A 22,392-nucleotide genomic window follows, 5' to 3' on the forward strand; every position below is an offset into this window, starting at 1 on the left:
CAGTGCAAATCTCCTGTAGTGCATGTGATCATTAATACAACTAAAACGTGCCAATAAAATTAATTTTAAAAAGCTAAATCTATGAAATATTTTCTCTTATTAAAAGTTCTTATTCAGCTTTTTTCAAGAAAAGAAAACAAAGGACAGAAAGCCTGAGACCCAGAAGAATCACAGGAATTCAGGAAGACCGCATTCATCTCTGGTCACAAGGGGACTTGGCTTACTGGGCTTGTTGAGAGACCTATTGGAGGAAACTGTTGTCCGGGTTTGTCTTCTCAAAACTCTTCTATTATTCCATGCGGGTAATAAGACAAGCACAACAGCAACAAAAAAGACTTTTTACAGTTTGTGTCACAGGCTTCATAAATCAGCTCTTCATACTGTAGTTCAAAACCCACAGCACAGACGAAGCTGGGCAGCCCGCGGGAAAGAACGGCTCAGACCTTCCCGTCCAACTGCCAATCGCATGAGCAAATGATGTTTTTTCCTATTTTATTAGACTTTTAATTAAATAATACTATAATTGAGTTTTTAATCAGGTAATGAAAATAATGTTTATTATTTTAAAAAACCCACAGAACTGCAAACATCAACACTATTAACATTTTTATGAGATGTTTCCTGCCCTTTTCTGTATCCTAGATTAAAAATAAAGCAGATCTATACATGCTGCTTATACCCTGATGTTTATAATTAGCCATACTGTAATATTAAAAATCCTTCCCTTTTAACAGATATATGTTTCTGGTTCACCATTTACTTTTCGTAGAATACAGTATTGTATGGTATAGTGAAACATTTAAGTGAACTCTTTTTGAACGAAGAATGCATTTATGTTTTTTCTTTTAATAAAAATGGAATTTCAAGGTCAAGGTGTAGATGCAGATAAATTTTTATATACTTTGCAAAATGGATTTACAGAAAATTTAAGTAGTATCAGTCCCCTAAACCTTTCCCAATCTGATCAGGGAGCAATTGTATCCTATTGTAGATAAACACTTTAAATCATAACCTAAATCTAAGTGCTTATGAGGAATATTTTTATATTATTACATAAAATAATGAGTGCTTAATAATCAATTCCCTTTTGTATTCTCTTTTTGAATTTTATTTTAGAGAGAAACAAAATGTTAAAACAAGATAACAGAGTAACATGGTTAATCTGTTTTATGTTTTCAAATCAACCCTCTCTATTCAGAAAACTAGCAATCAAAAGATACCAGCACAAGGTGTAATTTACTCTAGATTCTCTGGAGTACAAAGAAGAGCACTGGTCTCACATCCAGTCTCTTTCTGCCTCTCTCTGCCCAACTCTGCAGTTTCCTCCGAGTCCGTCTCTCTGCGCCCCCTGTTATATGTGGTTCCACCCCAGAGGTGCACTTTCAGCCCTCCGGGCTCTCTCGACATCGTCCTTAGCCTTGGGTCGTCTCACTTCTGTCTATCCCGGACCTGGGCCAGTCCTCCCTACTGCCATGACCTCCTTCCCTACCCACAGCAATATTACTCTGCCGGAAGCCTTGCCCAACCTTCTGGGTTGTTGCCCCTCTCTGCACTTGACTCCCTCTGCCCGGCCACACTTGCTAGCTACCTGTAACAGTGTGGCAAGTGTGGTTGTTTGGCTGTCTGCCCAGTTCTTACTGGCAAATTTTACTTTCCCAACTTTGTTTTCTTAAGGAGCAAAACCCTGGCATACAGCAAATGACCAGTAGCATTACTAAGTAACTCCATCTATAAACTAGGAAGTATTTACTATTCTCCTTCAGCTCAAGTTACAAAAAGCTGATGCCAAGCATTTAAAACCAAACAACAACAACAAACTTTGGATGAAAATATTTCAAATGACAGTACTATGTACTAATGTAATATGTTTCCTTAAGGAAAGAGCTTAATTTCTAATGCAGAACACAAATTAAGAACATATTTTCAAAGAATATAAGAAAAAAGAAATTTCAGCATAGAGTATCCCACAGCTCATGTCAAAGGAAAAGAGCATTTTTCTTTTTTGGTTTTTTTCTCCATTTCTTAAAAACATCAACCATTATTTAAAATTCTCTTCCCATCATTCAAAGAAAGATAGATAGTTGCTCAGAGCTGGTTTTTTGCTTACCTGACCAACAGGGTCAGAATAATAAATCACTCAAACCCTAGGGAATAATAAAATCTTTAATGGATTTGTGCAGTTACTAGGAAAACAACTACAGGAAAAAACCTTCAGGATTCAATCACTTTTCAAATGCTGCACAATACTTAAAGAAGACAACATGAAGATCACAGACAGGTGAAGCACATGAAAGAGGAAAATGTCAGAAGTGGCACTGTCATTGGGGGACAGACAGGATATGGTCCCCATATTTAAAAAATCCTTTGTTTCCCCATGCATAAACAGGACTTCACAGTTCCCCAGGGTCCCCTGACCTCCAGTTCCTGGCAGCCTGTTTCACTTGGGGTGATGATGGTTGTGTTGGCTCTGCTGGCCTGACTGACTGCAGCCAACAGGTCCCCCAGGCTGCCGCTGCCAGCCCTCCTGGGTGCAGGAGGTTTGGTGAAGCCACAAAGCCAAAAGCTCCTACTTCCATGAGGTTGGGGTGGTAGTGAGGGGTTTTGGGAACAATGACCGTGGGACTAAAGCCCCCTGGAGGAATTTGGGACACAAATACTACTGACAAGGAACCAAGGCTAGGACCTTATTTGAGAGAAAGATGTTTTACCAAATATTTACCACACAAAACTCATTGTTTAAGGATGCTGAAGCATTCCAGTCTTCATCCAAAATGAGTATATAAAAATATTTTCCCTTTTCTTTCTCTACTCTTGCTCTTTAGCCTTGAGAAAAATACCTAAAACTTCTATGTATCAGGTGAAGAGTCAGGGTATACTTGCATTTTGTCTGCTTCACCTTAAAAAATACTGGAGATAACTGATTCCAAATTACAGTAACTCTTAAAGGAAATTACAGGTGAGATACAAATTTTACAGGTAGAAAACACAGGTGAAGTTCTTAGAATTGAGCCTGGCACATCATTATAACTTACCAAGTGTTATTTTTGCCCCCCTTCCCCATCAGAGAAAACTAATTACACGTTTTTATGTGTTCACTGCACACAAACTAAGGTAAAATAAAATTAAGGGATTTTATTTTTCTAGAATTGCTCCTTTCATTTTCGCCTTTTTGTAATATAATAATTATCTGTTCACATAATCTTGTAGAACTCTCAACATCATGGAAATAGAGTATGGATACATTTACATCACCCTAAAGACTGGCACCCCAATACAAAGGAGGTGATCTGGAAATAGTCTTAGAAGTTCTGTCACCGCTCAGCAAGACCTTTCAATGAAAGTCTCCCGCTTTGCAGGCTTGAGTGTGGTTTTGCCTCAGTTGGTCTGAAATCCAAGCACATGACAACATTTTTGCTTCTTTTACAAGATTGCATGGAGTTTGCACTCCCTTCATGATCTTGGCAAAAGTTCTTCTGCTAAAATAACATCCAGACGCCTCACCAACACGGTGCGCTGCTGAAATGCCAGCACACTGCCAGTGTGGGCAAAGCTGGGGAGCGACAGTCCCACCTCCTACCTGGCCAGCTTTATCTTCTCACAGTTCCCTAAAGTTTTCCTGGAAGGAGTGTTATTTTTCTGAAGATAAAAATAGTATTTCTAGTTCTAGAAATCCTTGATCCTTTCTTACCTTCCGACTCTAAGCAAGCTCTATAAATGACCTGGCTCCAAATTTAACTAGAAATTCTTACGAAACGTGCTAGACAAATTAAAAACCCTAAATGTAACGTTCATATCTCCAGCATTAAAATAAAAATACCCCATGTTAATGTTGGCTAAGTGCTTTTATTCTTTCAAATCCATAACTGAAAGATGGTCCTGCTTATTTGCCCAACATCAACCTCTATTTAAAAATAGAATTTGAGTTTTTCATTACTTTTTTTTTTTTTTACCATCAGTCACCATCTGAATTCCTGACTCGCATCTGACATACTTAGGACTTCACAGGGCATCATCTGTGCGGACATTGAATTCACTCTTTTGCCAACAACACATAATCAGTGCCTTGTGTGAGTCAGGTTCTGCTCTCAACATTAGGAATACGGCCATAGAAACAATTGCCTTTACTTCTAGAGCACCTCCCTTTCCATGAGAGTGGACCCTAAGTGCATAAATAAGATACTATATGGTAAGCTCCAAGACCACAATAAAGTAACAGCACCAAAAGCTGTAGCATTGTAGGTACTGCTCTAAAGGGGCTCAGGGAAATCTCCATGATGCTTCAGCTAGAGACAAATTCCTAACGGGATAAGGAAGGAGAACATGTGGTTATCTTGGAAGAGAATCCCAAGAAAATCTTGCAGCAGAAATGTATTTGCATATTCATGAAAACCAAGGAGTCAGGCCCAGGCACACAGAGCAGTTCAGCCATGATGATGCATCTGAATGTAACGCAGTGAGTTGGAACCCAGTACAGAGTTCGGAGAGCAAGAGTGAAATCATGTGATTTATATTTTAAACCATCACTCTACCTGGAGTTTGAAGAACAGATTCCAGCAGAAAACAATCACAATAGAAAACAGCAGGTAAGGAGAATTTCCTGGAGACGTAGCAATGGAGAGGATGAGAAGTGATCAGATTCAGGATAGATTTCAGTGTGTGTCCCATTCCACTAGATGTGAGCTGTGAAAGAGAGAAATCCAGAATGATTCCAAGGATCCCACTCTAAACAGACAGAACAGTTGCCCTTCACCAGGAAGTGGAATAGGTCACTTGTTTGGGAAAAAGAAACCTGCGGGCTTGAATGCTACACTGGAGCCGCCTAGGAGAGATCTTGGCTGGCACCTCACATGGGTGGGTGAGTGTGTAAGAATGATGTTAGAAAGGAGATGGAGAAGTTAATCAAATGCCTTCCTCTGACCACAGAATACATCACAATCTGAACTGTGTTGGCCACTTAGTGCTGCAATAATGCATAGAGCAAATGACCCGCAAACTAGGTGTCCCACAGCAAATAGCTGTTTTCCAGACTGATAGGTTTGTAAGTTGGCTGGGTGACTCCACCTCAGCTGCAGTGTGGCTTGTGTTACTAGTGTTACTCACTGTAGGATCTACAAGGGGTCATCACAAAACATTGTGAACTTTCAAACTTCAAAACGATATGTTTAGTAAAAGAATCTCATTAATCACCCTCAAAATATTTTCCATTCCACATTTTTCCACTCCAAAGTCTTCTTTTGTGAGTAGCATTAGTTACACTCTTGTGGCTGCCTCAGTGGCCTGAATCAATCCAAAACATTCGCCTTTCATGGTCATCTGACGTTCGGAAAGAGACAAGTTCACACAGTGCCTGATCCCATAAACAAGGTGAGGGGGGACATGCTGGGAGGTTTTTATTTGATGAGAACTGCTGTAAGACATTTGAATTGGTCCAGAATTTTAAGGCAGCCCTGAAGATACTCAAAGAGGACTTTCAGAACTGCTTCAGAAAATTAAGAACTACTGGATAAGAATATCTGAAGTGAAAGGGAGGATATTGATGGGGATGAGTGGCAGCATGTTTTACAGTGTAATAATTTTTTAAGAGTCTAAGCACACACTGTTTTGACTGCATATCCTATGCTGGTAAGGCTAGGGTACACTCCTCTCACAGTGCTCATGCAAACTGGAAGTAGCTAAGGGGAATACGCAGTACTTGATGGGCTTTGTCTCGAAATCTGGTCACTGTCACTGTCACTGTCACTGTCTCTGTCACCCATGTCTCACTAGCCAATGTAAATCATTTGGTAAAGTCCAAGGCTAAGGGTGTCTTAGTTGCTGGTATTGTTCACTATGAATGATTTTTCTCAGAGCCTCTCATCTTTCAGCCCAATGCATTTCTTCAGTCGTCTACTTCTGAAAAACATTCTACAAATGTATTTGAAGTACTAGGCTTGGCATTTTTTCCTGCCAACTGTAAAAATAAATTAGTATTTTCTAATAATTATACACATCATAATTTAAGCTCCATTTTTTTAAAAAGTGTGCATCAGTGCTTCTCAAACTCATCCATGGGGAAGCAATTTTTTTGTTTCAATGAAATATAAACCTAATTTCATTTTTTATAAAATAAAATTCTATATAACTAATTGCTAAGAATAAATTTTTTTAAAAGATATACAAAATTCAGTCCTATGTCTTCAGAATACTGCTGACTACGTGGTCATTAATGTTTCTAAACAATCTCAATTTCTAAAATTATTGTACTAAAAAGTGTATGGAATAACAACAGCCCACACTTTGAATTTTATAAGAATTGTCCTAGGTGATTCAACCAGGACCTGATCCCCCTGTACCCCCAAGGCTTAGTACCACTGAATAATATTGGCCTGAACAAAAAAACAAGTTGCTAAGGATTTAAAATTTAATTTGACTTCTACCCAAGTTTACTCAAGTGTTAATTCAATTTGCCAGGCATTTTTGGACCCCAGGATTCCATGCTTCAGTTATTAAGTATAAAAGGAAAGAAAAGGGCTACATCAAATAGCCATATGCTGCTTTATGATTTTTGCTGTGTTTGTCTTGATTCTTACAGCTATGCTTTTCAGAGGTTTGGTCCATGCTGTACACACACAAATTACCGAAATCTCCTGGCCACATCCCGAGGTTACCTTAATTGACTGTTATCAAGCTGTGCTTTTTTAAATGTTCCAGCATTTGATCTTTTTAAAATGCTCTGCGATTTAACTGATGTCAAACTGGCTGGTCTAATTTCCTGCTATGTCTTTAGATCCATTTTTTAAAAAATAATTGGGTGTTGAATTAGAGATTTTCTTTCTTTCTCAAAAAAATTGAGTACTAAATTTAGTTAAGTTCTAACCCCAAAAATAAATAAATAAATTTATTCTGTTCTATTAATTTCTGGGCTTGGATTTGCTCTCTCCAAAGTTATAAGCTATTCTAGAGCACAAATAAAACTAAATGGGGTCTACAAGGCTCTGGAAAAAATGTACTTCTTAGACAGTAAGGTATCTGGATGTCCTAGTTACCAAACTCATGAGCGGGCTGTGATAAATACTGACTGCACAGACTAGCATCCAAAATCCTGCCGGTGGGGAAAGGAAGATCGAAGAATTATGAGATTCTTCCTGATGCCAAAAGCCAGGACCTCTTCCTCAAAAAATTCCCAATGGATATTCTGGACCCTCTCCTCCACTGAGGAGTGCTCAGGAACTGAGACTGGTCTCCCAATTGCTCCTCAGTTTGTTTCTATTACAGGAGCTGCTGATCTAGAATAAATGAAACTCACAAATATTGAACATTTTTATTCTCTCTTGCAAATGAACAATTTTGGTTCAACATCTCCAGAACAAGAAATGTTTGTTTGGGGCTATCTCTATGTAATGCCAACAAATCAGCTGATTATTTAGCTAAAGCTGTCCAATAAAAAATAAAATCAGGTTACAAGTGAATGGAATTGTCCTCTCAGTTTAGCCTGAAAAGTTGATACTACAGGTAACTAAGACACAATTGGTTGAAGACATGGTGTTTCATGTATTATATATCATTCTAGCAACCTCACTGAGAAAACATCTCATTCACTTTTCATCTTTCAGGAAAACTTACACTGGTAGGAAATCAGGTAATTGGTAAATAAATTACTAAAAGCCACTTTTTTATTTTTAAAGATGTTTAAAATACTTAACTAAAAAAGTAGATTCAAAAGTGGAATTCAGAACAAGAAAACATTTAAATGTTCATAAAATTAATTAGTCACATTTGACTTTCAGCATTACTTAGAATGATCACTGCAAAAGGAAACACTTCACCTGAGACAGGTCACGTCTGCTCCTGGTGACCACTGGAGTGTCCATGCCTCTGGTCACCTCGCACGGCTCACATCTTCTGGCTCTCAGTCAGGAAAGCCTGGCACTGTCTTAACCTTGAATGAATAAGGAAAGCCTGATTTATGAACTCTGTTTACTGAGTTTACATGCTGGATGCCGCAGGGAAACTCAGAACGGATTTTCCATACTTTGAATTACATTTTTCCATCCATTATTAAATATCATGTAAAAAAATATGCTTATAAATTCAAGTAGAAACAGCAATCAAAATGTATTGTGATTGCACTATATATTAATATGCATTTTACATAAACTGAAATTTCTACTCATAGAGTACATTCGCAAAAGTAGTGATCAATCTCAAAGGAAGAATCTCAACCCAGACTCACATGTTCAACATTGTATAAGAAACTGAAAGTATAAATAAGGTCCAAAAGGCGCAAAAGATAAGCTGCTCAAAAGGAAAGAACAATTGGAATGGGGAAAAGGAGAAAAGAAAGAAGATGAAAAATTATATATATACATATATATATAATATATAATTTATACACAATTATACACACACAATAGCTAAGATAATTGTACTTCTATTAGTCGATGGAAGGGAACAATTAGTGCTTATGTTGTCAGATCGTTTGCATTCCTGTATCTGGTAATCTGAGCAACTATTGCAAAGATAATAATATGCAATATAACAACCATTGTTAATTTCCTATCATCTTGTTATGAAATCCTATGTTTTTCTATGCTTTTATTCTCTTTCAAATAAAAAATTTAAGAAATGTATCTCAATAAATTTGAGAACATTCCTCTATTTATCTGATTCAAGCTTTTATAGCAAAATGGCACAGACTGGATATATTAAATAATAGAATATTTCTCACAGTTCTGGAGATTAAAGGTCCAAGAAATAGGTGTGGTCAGGGTGGATTTCTTCTGAGATCTTTTCCTGGATTGTTCCCCTCCACAGCAAAGAGAAAACCCTGATCTCTATCTCCTTTCACATAAAAGTTTCACCTTAATGAGGTCTCCAAACACAATTGTAGTGGAAATCAGGTCTGCAGCATGTGAGTGGGAACACAGTTCATTCTATTGCATTGAAAATCATAACAGAGCCATGTCAGAACAGTGAGAACCTGTGATAGGCAGTATTAGGAAAACTATGCGTCACTCCATGCTTAATTCTAAGGAGATTAAAATTAAATCAAAAGACAGAAGGCAACTAAGAGGATTAAAACTAAAAGGAGAAATTATGAAGCAAGGGATCAACATTATTAGTAACAGGAAGAAAATTAAAACACCTCTGCAGAGGAAAAAACACAGCATTAAAATAAAAACAAAAACATCATAGAAATGACAAACAGAAAGGATGGCAAAATAGAGAGAGAATATAGATAGATATATTTATATATTATATACACACCATATATAAAATCTATACATTGTTTAGAATGTTGCTAAGATTTTATTAGAGAAATGCACAGAAAAGAAAATACAAATACAAGATAAAGAGACATGACAAAAGTTTATCCTAAATCAAAACAATAATGTTTTATCTCTAATAAGCAATTTTAAAAAAACAAAATTTGGGATCCATGAAGGAAAAATATATTCTAAAACACTGCTAGACTATGAAGATAGTAAGTTTTATGAAAGCATTAAGAAATATATATTTATATATATCAAAACCATTAAAAATATTTCACATCAGTCAAACCCAATGATTCCTTCTTAAGAATGTACTTCTATTAAAAGTCATCAAAAAATTATGTGGTGCTGTTCTTACTTCTGAAGATGACACTTCTGGCTTCCTGTGACAGTTATTTTCATTAAGGGGACCATGGACACCCCATGATTTTAGCTGAATGTCATTCTAGGTGTTTTTGTGAAGAAGTTTCTGGATGGCATGAACATTTAAATTGGTAGGCTGAGTCCAGCAGGTTACCCTCCACAGTGTGGACAGGCCTCATTCAAGGCCCTGCAGACCAGAATAGAAGGACAAGGGTCACCTCCCTGGAGTAAGAGGGAATTGTCCTGCTGAATGGCCTTTGAACTAGAATATCAGTTTTTCTTCTACTTGTGCACCTGAACCAAAATGTAAATTCTTCCTGGATCTAAAGCCTACAGGCTCCAAACCAGAATACAGACACTGGCTCTTCCAGGCATCAGGGCTATGGACTTCGACTGGAAGGAATCCTTCGTTGTTCCTGGGTCACCTTTTTCTGACACCCCGAGGATCTTGGAACTTATCTGCCGTTGTAAAAATGTGAGCCAATTCCTTATAACATAAACCCACATATACACAGACTAGTTCTCTAAAGAACCATGACTTACATACCACCATTCCCAGTTCCTCTTTGTTAGCTGAAATCCATTATGCTTCACTGGGGAACAACAGAGAGAGGGACGTGCCCAGTGTCAGCAAAGAATAATATTAATCAGGACAATTTTGCCATTCTTTCACAGCTGTATCATGTTTGGATGCACCACCTGATTCTAGGCATTGGAATCTAAGGGGAATTCTGATGAAAGCTCTTGGGAATGTTTTTCTCTCTCCTAAAAGAGCCATGAGGTCGTCCTTTCTTTCTTCAACCCTACTGTAACTCTGCAGTGAAGGTTGACCAGTAATGAGGTGCTCAAACCACCTGCAGCAGCATTGTGATCATGAAGAGAAGCTTGTGAGAACCCCAAAGAAGTTGATTCAAATCTTAAGCATGACTGAGCAGTCAAAGAGGCATAACCTTATAATGTAAGCAGCAAATAGCCTACGGCTTAGCTAATAAGGATTTCTTTTAATATTAGATGCAAATATCCAACTTTGCAGCATTTGCTTCTTTTTTATTTATTTATAATTGCTGATAATCTATGGTAAACAACTAAACCACATGGGAATAGTAAAGTAAGCCATAATATATTGCTTCAGTGGAAAATTACCCTCCCATTTTAACAGTTAAAAACTAAAACCATGAGACAACACAGCAAAATGTATCACAAGTGAAGATATTGTTTACAAAATAATGTTATAATTTGATTACTGATAATAAAAAAAGTTAAAAACACATATGCACACATAATGTTAATTGTAAAAAGTATAACAGTTCTATGAATTGCATATCACTGAAATACACTTCAAAAAAAACAAATATTGATTTTGATGCCTTAAAAACATGGTAATGATTTAGACACCAGTCCACATAGGTTACTTTTGCAGGGAGCTTGAACTGAATCTAAGAACTGCTCTATAATAACATATATATTTTTTTTTGAAGTAAGAAAAGTTGAAGCATTATGAATGCTAACATTTATTCAAGGAAACGATATATAAGTCTGTGTTATTTTTATTTTGTAGTTTTCTTCATTAAATTTTAAGTAAACTAAATACAATGCATATACAAGTTGCGTGAGCAAAAGTGAATCATTTTAAGTGCAGTATAATGGAAAAATAGTGATTTCATTTCCTAGAATGAATACCTTTAAATACAGGCTAATATTTGCAAAATATTGAGGGTTTACAAGCCTTGTACATGAATAGGCGCTGAGCTGATTGCTAAGGGAGGTGTTTCCCAGCTCCTATCTTGTCATAAAATTTTGTGACTACAGTCATTAAGCCTCTCTTTATCGGAGAAAACACCTCAAGGGAAACAGAATCCACAGCAACCCACCAGGGGGAGGCACGCAGCTCAGCAGAGAACAGAAGAGAAGGAAGGCCCTTCCTGGACACGGTACCCCTGCTCTCTCCTCCTCCTCCTTCCTGTGCATCTGTGCCCCCTCTGCTAGCCAGACTTCCCTCACCTCTCTCATGCCCATGGACTAAAGCGTGCTCATGTCTACCTTGTGTCGTCCGCAGGGGTGGGGGCCGGAAAGAGACTCGGGAAAGCTCAGCTCAGCTCATCTGGACCTCTGCTCTGGGATGGCCCGCCACACTGCGGTGAGATCGCCCCCCACAAATGCCTGAACAGCGGTGAACCTGGGCGACTGGGAAGGAGCTACTCCCAAAATAGAAAAGCCAAGCAAAAATAACCTATACCAAACTGACACAAGTTACTTCATCTACCTGAGACTCGGTTTTCTCTTGTGAAAAATACTAAATAGCAACAAGTTGATATTTGTGTAAAATTTGAAAAATACTGATCATACCCTTAGTCAATTTTGTGTTTCTATAATAAAATTCTTAAGGCTGGGAAATTATAAAGAAAAGACATTTGCTTCATTTGTAGTTTTGAGGCTGGAAGTCCAAGGTGGGCAGCCCTGTGTCACTGGCCTCTGACGAGGGATTTGGACTGCTTTCTACAAGACAGATGGCGTCACAAAGAAAGAAGTGTATTCACTTCTGGAGACAGAAAAGGCAAGACAGCAGGGGGAGCGGGGAAGGCGTTTCCTTTATAACAATCTGGTCTCTGGGAACTACGTGGGAGCTAACCCACTCTGCCAGACCAGCACTAACCCTTTCCCAGGACTGTTAAGAACCCGGTCACAAGACTTCTTCTCCTAAAGGCTCCAGCACATACTGTTCCACAGGGAACCGAGTCTCAGCACATGAACCTTCAGGGGATAGTCCACATCCACAGCACAGCACACGACACCCAGTATAATATTTTTGGAAATGTGTCATCCTTTAATCCCTTCTTAGTGGTTACAGGGCTTTCCAAATACCCCAATGAGAAAAACAGGACTTGATTATTTGATCATTTTTTCAGGCTTATATCTTGTAATCTGAACAACTACTTGAAGATAATACACAATGTATTCACCACTGTAAATCTATTATTTTGTTTTTAAATTCTGTATCATTGTTGTTTTAATCAAAAATTTATTCCATGAAGAAGTCTCTGATTTAGCAATAAATTATTTTGCATTTTAAAAAAGAAAGAAAAATAACTTAATGATTTCTGTTTAAAATGAGTATCTCAAAGTCACCTGACCATGGAATAACTTGAAGGAACATTTATTACCTGATGATATGTTAAGAATTGCTGCATTTTACTATTTGTATGAGCCTTACATTTGAGATCACAGATACAGTGCTTCTGTAGGAAATATAATTTCTAAGAAAACAATAACTGAACCATAAATCATTTATGTTAATAATTGCTGTCATAGCTTGAAGCCTCTGGAAAATAAAATTGCCTGAATAATAGTTCTTCTAAATCTCTGGGAACTTGGGATAAACTTTTATTGGTATCAGAGCTCCTAGTATCTTGCTGCTTCGTCTGGTAGAACTGGCCTCTTATTGTTTTTTTTTTCTGTTTGTTTGTTTGTTTGTTTGTTTTTTTATTTAAGAGGAAAAAGAGAAAAACACAAAACAAACCAAAGCGGCGTAAGGGTACACGCAATACAGAACTACAAAACAAAACAAAACAAAACAAAACAAAAAACCATAACAGTAAGAAATTACCTGCTAGTAGATTACACACTATTTTCTTGAAAACAGTTCCTCAAATCACAGTATCAAAGAACACAAGGTGGACATTCAAACAGGGGGACTGCAAACAGCTGTGTTCAATGTTCCAAAAACATTGATAAAGTCAGCTATTTAACACCCCCAAACACACTTGCTGTTATATCCGTTAGAGCTCTTTTTCTTTTTTTTTTTTCCCTCTCTTTTTTACAACAAAATTTACACATCTTGGATTTTATTACTCCTTAGTGCTTATTACTTTCTTTGGGGGGGAGGGGAGAATACAGTCAAATATGGCAAAACAAAGCTGTCAGTCAATACCAAGGATAGACATAGCACATGGTGTAGAACAGAGTACAAGTTTATCAACAATGGTTATCAACGTTGTCCCTTGTTTCCTTAAAAAGAATTGTCTATCTTATTAGATATTATAAAGTTGGACAAAACAGTAGAGAACAAGACCAATAAAACTTAGGCATTGTAAACATTATAGGACTTCCAAAGAAGACAATAGTCAAACCAGAATGGGTATCTTAGTGAATCTTATTGTCTTCAAAGTAGTTGCCTATGTCTTCAAACTTAATACTATCATATAGAATGGAACAGAGTCTAATCAGTCAAAACAAGATCGTGGGAGTACTACAGGACTTCAAAACAAGTTAATAGGAAATTGAAAAGAGTTACTATTTATATATCCTATTTTTTTTGAATTTTTTCTTTAATTAAGACAAACATAAGAAATGACTAAATAATTTTTTTTGAAACAATAAGGGGGAGATTGAGATAAAACAGGACATAACAATATAACAATAGAGGTCACAGCATGACTGTTTCAATAACCTAGTACTTCACCACCTTATAACCTGACTTAATAGTAGTTACCATAGTGTCTTTTTCCTTGAAATATTTGGGTAAAACTTCATATACTCTAGCTTCAAATATTTTCATATCAAGAAGCCCAGAATAAAGCCTTTCTAATTAATGAGTGAAAACTTTATAAGGCTTCAAGGCCACCTAATGGGGAATCATGATTACCACATATTTTTATATATTTGAATCATTACTTACATTAGGGAAACTATTCGGTATTCACACATGCGAGACTGATTTATTTCACTTATGAGTATGGTCTCAAGCTGCGCCCATTTATTGATAAATATCTCAATGTGATCCTTCTTTATAGCTGAATAATACTCCATTGTATAGAAATACCACAACTTTTTTATCCATTCCTCAGTTGATGGGCACTTGGGTTGTTTCCAAGATCTGGCGATTACAAATTGTGCTGCTATAAACATAGGTGCACATATATCACTGTGGTATGATGCTTTCAGTTCTTCTGGGAATATGCCTAGAAGTGGAATAGCTGGAATAAATGGGATTTCCAGTCCCAACTTTTTGAGAAATCTCCAGACAGATCTCCACAAAGGCTGTACCAGTCTACACTCCCACCAGCAGTGCAGGAGAGTTCCTTTTTCCCCACAGCCTCTCCAGCATTTGTTGTCGGTTTTCTTGATCCTGGCCATTCTTTCAGGAGTGAGATGGTATCTCAGTGTGGTTTTAATTTGCATTTCTCTAATGACCAATGATGATGAGCATTTTTTCATGTATTTATTTGCCATTTGCATTTCTTCATCTGAGAATTGCATATTCATCTCAGATGCCCATTTTTGGATTGGATCTTTGAATTTCGGAGGTCTGAGTTTCTTTAATTCTTTGTATGTTTTAGACAAGAGTCCCTTGTCTGAGAGAGAGTTCACTAAAATCTTTTCCCAGTTTGTGGGTTTTCTTTTCACTATGCTGGAGATTTCTTTTGACATGCAGAAACTTTTTAATAAGAAGTGGTCCCAGTTATTGATTCTGGGAACTATTTCCCGTGCGGTTTGAGTCCTGTTCATGAATTCTCTACCTACTCCTATGTCTCCAAGGTTTCTACCTATTTTGTCTTCCAATAGATTTAGTGTTTCTGTTTTAATATTCAGATCTTTGACCCATTTAGATTTTAATTTAGTACATGGTGATAGACATGGGTCTAGCTTTAGTTTTCGGCAAATGGAGAGCCAGTTTTTCCAGCACCATTTATTAAAGAGACTGTCGTTCTTCCAGTGAACCTGCTTGGCTCCTTTATCAAAAATAAGGTGGTTGAGTGTGCTCGTAGTTGTGGTTGTATCTTCTAATCTATTCCACTGATCTTCAGCTCTGTTTTGATTCCAATACCATGTTGATTTTACTACTGTTGCTTTGTAGTATAACTTCAAGTCAGGGATTGTGATGCCTCCTGCTTTGTCTTTGCTGCTTAGAATTGCCTTTGCGATTCTAGGTCTCTTCTGGTTCCAGATGAAATTTAGGAGTGATTTCTCTAGATCTATAAGGTATGTTGATGGTATTTCTATTGGGATTGCATTGAATCTGTATAACAGTTTTGGGAGAATTGGCCTCTTATTGTTGATAAGGTTATAAAGAATGTAAGGATAGATTTTCATCCACTGCACCAATAAAGAGATTTCAGAAAGAAACTAAACGCAGGAACTGAAATCAGGCAGTAGTTTCTCAGCACAGAATGGCTACAGAAGTTAAACTTGAGAGCTGGAGAGCCTGATGTTACCTGCAGACCACACAGTTAAACAACAATGTCCTTTTAGTCCCGTCACTTGCTGATCATTTTATACTTAAATTTATACAGAACATCCATATCTTCCACATGACGCACTGATGTAGACTGTAGCTTTGTCCTGCATGATGGCCAAACAATACCTCTTGCTCTTTAGTCCTGTGGGGAATCTCCAGTCACTATCTTTATTACAACACTGCGCTGAAAATGTGTAACTTCACTCCCAAGTTTCAAATCATGTTTTTATTAGTAAGAATTACTTTCTGTTCCCTAGAAAGAGATTTAAAATGCGAGATAATTACAGACTCACACAAAGGGCACATCTAGAGGACCCAGACCCATGTTTTACTCTCAAAACAGACCTAGGCTTCGGCGAACTAATCCATATATTTCTAGTTGCTTTGATCCAGAGAAAGTGATTGCATATTTCCCAAATATAGTTCAAATTCAGGTTCAAAATCCCTGACCAGTAAGTGTGCATCACCCTTATACTGATAGGAAAAATAGAAGCCTACAATCTGATAGGTGCCTCATAAATCTTTTCTGGTCTTTTTATTCCATCAATTTCTAAGGGCTCCAATGCCCATTATGTTAACTCAGCTTCTAGAGGATTTACTTTCTTAACTTGAGTAGAATTCATTCATATAAAATTTAATTTATTTTCATTTACATATCAATTAACTTATCTTTTTTTATAACTCTAATCTATAAATAATGTCACTTTTGTCTGGATTACCTGGATTACCATATAAATGCATCTTGAAAAGAATGAAAGATGGAATTGTTTTTCACTCATAGCACAATAGGGTTACTAGTAAGTAGGTGAGACAGTGGAGCCGTTCCACCACATCACAAAGAACTCAAGACAGCACTGATTTTCCATGCATAGAGCCTTACTGTGGCTGCTTCCTACTTTTAAGAGGTTTTTGTTTTTGTTTTTGTCTTTGTTTTTGTTTTTTGTAAACTCACCACTTGACTTCAGCTTGTGCTACCCTGGTAAAAACCAGACACTGCTATCCCTTTCTTCAAAGGAGGAATGTAAGCAAGGGTGTATTTTTTCTGATCTTTTGTACTTTGCTTCCTTTGTAAACTTCAGCATCCCCATCCCCAAGAACACAATGCTGAGAAAGGAAGAGGGAGAGCTCCTAGGTCGGAGTGGACACACGCTGAGCTGTATCTTTGCTGGTGGATTCACATGGCAATGTGAACCTGATGAGCAGATTTCTCAAAGCACAACTGTGATGTGTTGAAGCTTGTCAAAGCTACCCAGGACTTCTTCAGGTATCATTCCAAATAAATCAAGTTACTCTTCTGACTTCATGATCACTTCTCTACTTGTCTTTGATAAGCCTCTAGCAAGTGAGTTAGATTTCACATATATGCCATATTAAATTTCTCCTTCACATTATCTCATTTAATACTACAATTGTCCTTGGGAGATGTTTTATTATCCCCATTTCACAGGCAAGACATCTGAGATTCTAAGAAATTTACCCTCAAGTTCACAGTGTTACTAAATGACTATAACCATATTCAGGGTCAAGCAAAGAAGAAAACTTGAGTTCTTCCTTTACATTACAATAAATCCTTCTAGGAAAACACTACAATTCAGTTTAAAATTCTCTACAATTCTTTCAATTCCAAGGAGCATGCTGTATTGATCTTTCTAGTCCCATACCTAGAAAAGCATCATCAAATACATTCATAAACAAATGTCCCTTTTTAAAGAACAGCAGCTGTCTATAAACAAGTAACAATTATTTAGAGTGAGAGCAGCAGAGAATTCTTTTTTGAGGATTTTTGTCATTCTACTAACCTTTGTTTAGTTTACGTTGGTAATCATTTGATGTATTACAAATATCTCTTCATAAAACTGTTTAAATAGCATTCTTTCTAAGAAAAATTGTACCATGAAAACTCTTACTTTCTACTTTCTGTTGAGAAAATTTCCAGACTTATGGAAAGGTAGAGCATATTATAATGAACCCTGAATGCACAATGTATCAGGCATTTTTAACATTTTTCCATGCCTGTTTCATGCAGGGATTTGCTAAAGTAGCATGAAGAAAATAATACATGTACCATTTCTTCTTTATGATCTTCAGAGTAAAATTCTAGGGGAAAATCCAATTAGCACATTCTCTAATCACAATACCATTATCACATCTACTATAATTCAAAACAATTTAACAACTAAGACTTTGTATTGAGTTGATACTTTCTCAAAACTGATCTAATCAAACCAAGGTCCCAGCAAGTACTGCATCTTTCTTTTCATCTGGTTGTTATGTCTTCTAAGTCTCTTTTAGTCTAGGAAATGCCCCTCCTTCCTTTGCCTCACTTGTCCTGGCATTGACTTGTTGAAGATATCATTCCAACTTGCTTTTAAAATGTCTGTTTCTACCCAACTGCTTCCTCTTTTAAACTGTGTGTCTTATAGGCTAGAAATTAGGTATAAATACTTGGTGCAGTTTAGGCTTCAAGTCTGTGGCAAGAGTGCATGAAGATGAGTATATCAGCATGATGGCAGAGTTGGAGGTCTCAAACTCCATTACCTACCCCTCAGAAAGTCCATTAGCAGCTATCCACTGGCATCACATGCATATACAGACCCTATGATTGGGAAAAATGAAATATTCAAGTGGTTTGCAGAACCAAATACAAATCCTCCACTATAAGAGGTATAATAGATTTGGTTGCATTCTCTCCATGTCATCCCTCCTTCTCCTGGTACAATAGCACACAGAAAGGGGCCCACACAGCCTATCATTTCTACAGTGCAAAAAAAGGAAACAGAGATGGACATCCAGCTTCCCCTACCCCTCAGAGATTCTTCTTAGGGAACTCACTTCTCTCTTGCTTCATGGGAAAACCTAGTAATGGCACAGGAGGGAAGGTGCACTAGGGTTATATAGAAACAAATAAAGGCAGAATCACTATTCTGACTATGAAGATCTACTGCCCTACATTCCTGGTGGCACTGAATTAAAAATATCAGCAATAACACTTCATGCACAAAGCTGGAGCTATTCAATCTCAAAAACATGGTAGGAAGTTCAATCTAGCTGAGTGCAAAATGACGAGTCCTCATACCTAGTCTCAGAGACTGACCCAAGACTTCCACCTTGGTATGAAAATGACCACATGTGTACCTATGGACAGAGCACAAGGGCAGAACCACCTGAATCAAGGCCAAATAGTAGCTCCACTGACTATAGAATCCCTTCCAAGACTTTCCAGGTCTATTCATTGAAGATCACAATGCACTTTTGTGAAATAAAGAGATTAGACATGCCTGACTCAAGAGCTCAGTGACTCAGGTCAGCCATAGCAGCCTCACCAAGGCCCCTCTCTAGGCAAAGAGATACACAACAGAGTACAGACCTATCATGCAGAGAGGTTGGACCTAACTGTGGAGTCCAAACCATGGCTTAATGCAAGGTGACCATTCTAAGGTCCCAGCTAGGCAGGGAAGCTGCTCAATTCTTCATATCTATGGACTATGGCCTCTGATGCATACACCAAGGCCAGTAATTCTACCTAATAACAGACTTTACCTATAACCCTGTTCAGCTGCAGAATTCAATTCTCAGTGCCACTCTCTCAGGGAATATACACTGTGATACTGATCAGAGGTGACTATTGCTCATTCAAAACCCTCCCCATTACAAATCCCAACCAATGGCCTCCTCAGACCCACTTAACATCAAGGAAATAATAGTAGCCTGGTCACCTAAAGAACTCAACAGCAAGCTCCACCTGCATAAGGCTATTACTAACTAGTCCATTCAGAGTCACAGCCTAAGTAGTGAAGGTCTCTATAAGCAAAAGAACACTCGTAAACTCCAGAAGAAATAGATGTCTCCTCAAATGCATAGACACCAATTCAAGGACACAGGATTAGGAAAAATCACAGAATCATAACATACCAGAAGAAATAAGGCTTTAATAATTGCCTCTAAAGACATAAAGATCTATGAAATAAGAGATACAGAATTTAGAATCATGTTATTAAAGGCAATAAGTAAATTATAAGAATCTGTGGACCAAAAATTAAGTGAAATTGATGAAAAAGAAATAGAAACATTTAAAAATTCTAGATAGGAATAATGCTATAACTGCTAAATTCAATAGTGTTAACAGTAGACTCATCAAAGAAGAAAAAGTATCAGTGTATTGAGATGAGGCTATAAATCATCCAAAGGACAAAATAAAAATATAGACTTAAAAGAATTTTTAAAAGCATATAGAAATTATATGAAATCATCAAGAAAAGTAACTGTCCATCATGACAGATTTTTCCCATGCGCGAGTTAACCTGGCGCTGGACAGCGCCTCCCTCCAGCACTGGACAGCGCCTCCCTGTAGCAATGGACAGCGCATCTTTTTGGCACTACCTCGCACATTTTCACAAGCCCAAAAGTTAAATGTCCCGCTTTCTGCATGTGCCAACATTACTCCAATCAGCTGTCAACAACGTCATTCGGCTCACTCCTTTAACTCCACCCCTGTCAATTCCAAATAAAGCCTGCAATTTTTTCTTGAACCTTCAAGGTGCTTGCCTCTCTTCCACAGCTCTTCTGTGCCCTAAATAAAGAACTCTTTTCTTTCTTTCTCCATTTTTTTCTCCTTTTAAATTTCTCACACTAGAGGACCATAAAAATAATAGTTCCAAGAGAAGAAATAAAAGAGGCAACAGAAAGCATATTCAAAGAAATAATGATTGAAAACTGCTAAAATCTCAGGAAAGATTCTAAAATTCATTCACAGTCAGTGTAAGGGTCTAAAGTCAAACTCACATAGGATTTCACAAAACACAAAATAAACTATTGAAAAACAATGACACCATCACTGAGGCTATTGGGGAAGCTGTGCTGAGTGATCTACCCACACCCAAACATCATCTCTGAGGCCCGCAGGGACTGGGCATCTGTGCCCAGTGACCAGCAGTCATCCAGGAACCCTCAGAGAGGTTCCTGAGGACTGAGAAACTGTGCTGCGCAACCTGTCTACCCTGAACACCATCTCTGAAGCCCACAGAGGACAGGAGTTTATGCCCAGTGGCCCACAATCACTCAAGAATGCTCAGTGAGTTCTACAAGGATTGGGAAACTGCACCCAGTGACCCATCCACACCTGGGAACCATCTCTGAGACCTGCAGGGACCTGGATCCTTTGTCCAACAAGTCACAGTCATCTGAGAATCCTCAGTGAGGCTTGCTAGGACTAGGAGTCTGTGCTCAACACATCCACACCTGGGAACCATCTTGGAGTCCCACAGGATTGAGAACCTGTGCCCAGCAACCTGCAGTCATCTAGAAACCCACAGGGACTGGATGTATGTGCCCAGTGACCCATAGTGAGGCCTGCTGATGGACAGCTTATCAGAAGAGAAAGCAACTAAGACTTGGTATCCAGCTGATTTGGAGGAACACAAGAAAATGCCAAAATGGAAGAACAAAATGCAATCTCAGACTTCCAGCCCATCCCTATTAAATCCAGGAGACACACATGGATGAACTGGGAATTCACACATCTGAAATCTCTGAAATGATATCAAGGGAAGTAAAAAACAACAACTTCAGGAAGCTGTACAGGAGATCAGATCAGAAATAATCACTTAGGTAAAAACAGCAATGATAAACACAATGAAACAACTGGTGAATATATCCAAAGAAAACATAGATTAAAAAAATAGAGGACCATAGAAAAGTGATGGAAAACTAGAGTGAACAATACAGGAAACAATTAGAATACATGAAACAGATTCAAGGAGATAACAGGAAATCAAAAATTCCATCGAAAACTGGCAAAACTACATCAATGAAGCTAAAGGTAGACTCTCAGACCTCGAAGACATGATTGTAACTAGTGATCATGAAAAGAAACAGCTATTAAAAATAAGGAATCAGGAAATAATAGTTCAACAGCTACAAGATGACACAAAGAGAAACAATATAATGCTGGTAGGTGTCAATAAAAAAGGAGATCCCACAAATGACATAAAAAGAGTATTTGTAGACATAATAGCAGAAAATTTCTCAAACATGGGGAAAAGAATCTGACATTCAGATAAGCAAGGCATACAGAACTCCATTTAGCAATAACCAAAATAAATCTACACCTCAACATTTAAAAATCAAGATCCCAGAAATTCAGCATAAGAATAGAATATGAAAAGCCACTAGAGAAAGAAACAGATCATCTATAAAGGCAAGCCTATCAGAATCACAGCAGACTTCTCAACACAAACCATCAAGTCAAAAAGACAATGGAGTGAAATATTTCAAGTACTCAAAGAAAACAACTTCTAACCCATCTTGATGCAACCTGAAAAACTATCTTTCAAAATTGATGAAGAAATAAGATACTAGCATGACAAAAAACAAGTTAAGAACTTCATGACAACACAACCAACCATACTAAGAGTACTGAAAGATATTCTAGAAACAGATAGAAATGACCACAATTCCAAGAACAACAACAGAAACAGCAAGCAACCAACAAGCATGACAAACAATTAAACAGAGGTGTAAAAGTAGGGAACCAACAGCAGGAGG

General features: G+C 37.6%; 1 long non-coding RNA gene across 1 annotated transcript in view; it reads right to left on the reverse strand.

Annotated features, from left to right (window-relative positions):
* The window catches only part of LOC134476192 (uncharacterized), a 40,962-nt gene extending 33,042 nt beyond the window's left edge, over positions 1-7,920 (reverse strand). Inside the window, exons 1-2 of the long non-coding RNA XR_010047751.1 lie at positions 7,806-7,920; positions 4,530-4,680 (exon numbers count right to left, since the gene is read on the reverse strand). This is a non-coding gene — a long non-coding RNA (uncharacterized LOC134476192). The remainder of the gene's footprint in view (positions 1-4,529; positions 4,681-7,805) is intronic.
* Between the last annotated feature and the right edge of the window lie 14,472 nt (positions 7,921-22,392).

The sequence above is a fragment of the Cavia porcellus genome, unplaced genomic scaffold (assembly GCF_034190915.1).
Source record: "Cavia porcellus strain 051 isolate PalLab524CR breed Dunkin Hartley unplaced genomic scaffold, mCavPor4.1 scaffold_1, whole genome shotgun sequence".
Classification (NCBI taxonomy): Eukaryota; Metazoa; Chordata; class Mammalia; order Rodentia; family Caviidae; genus Cavia; species Cavia porcellus.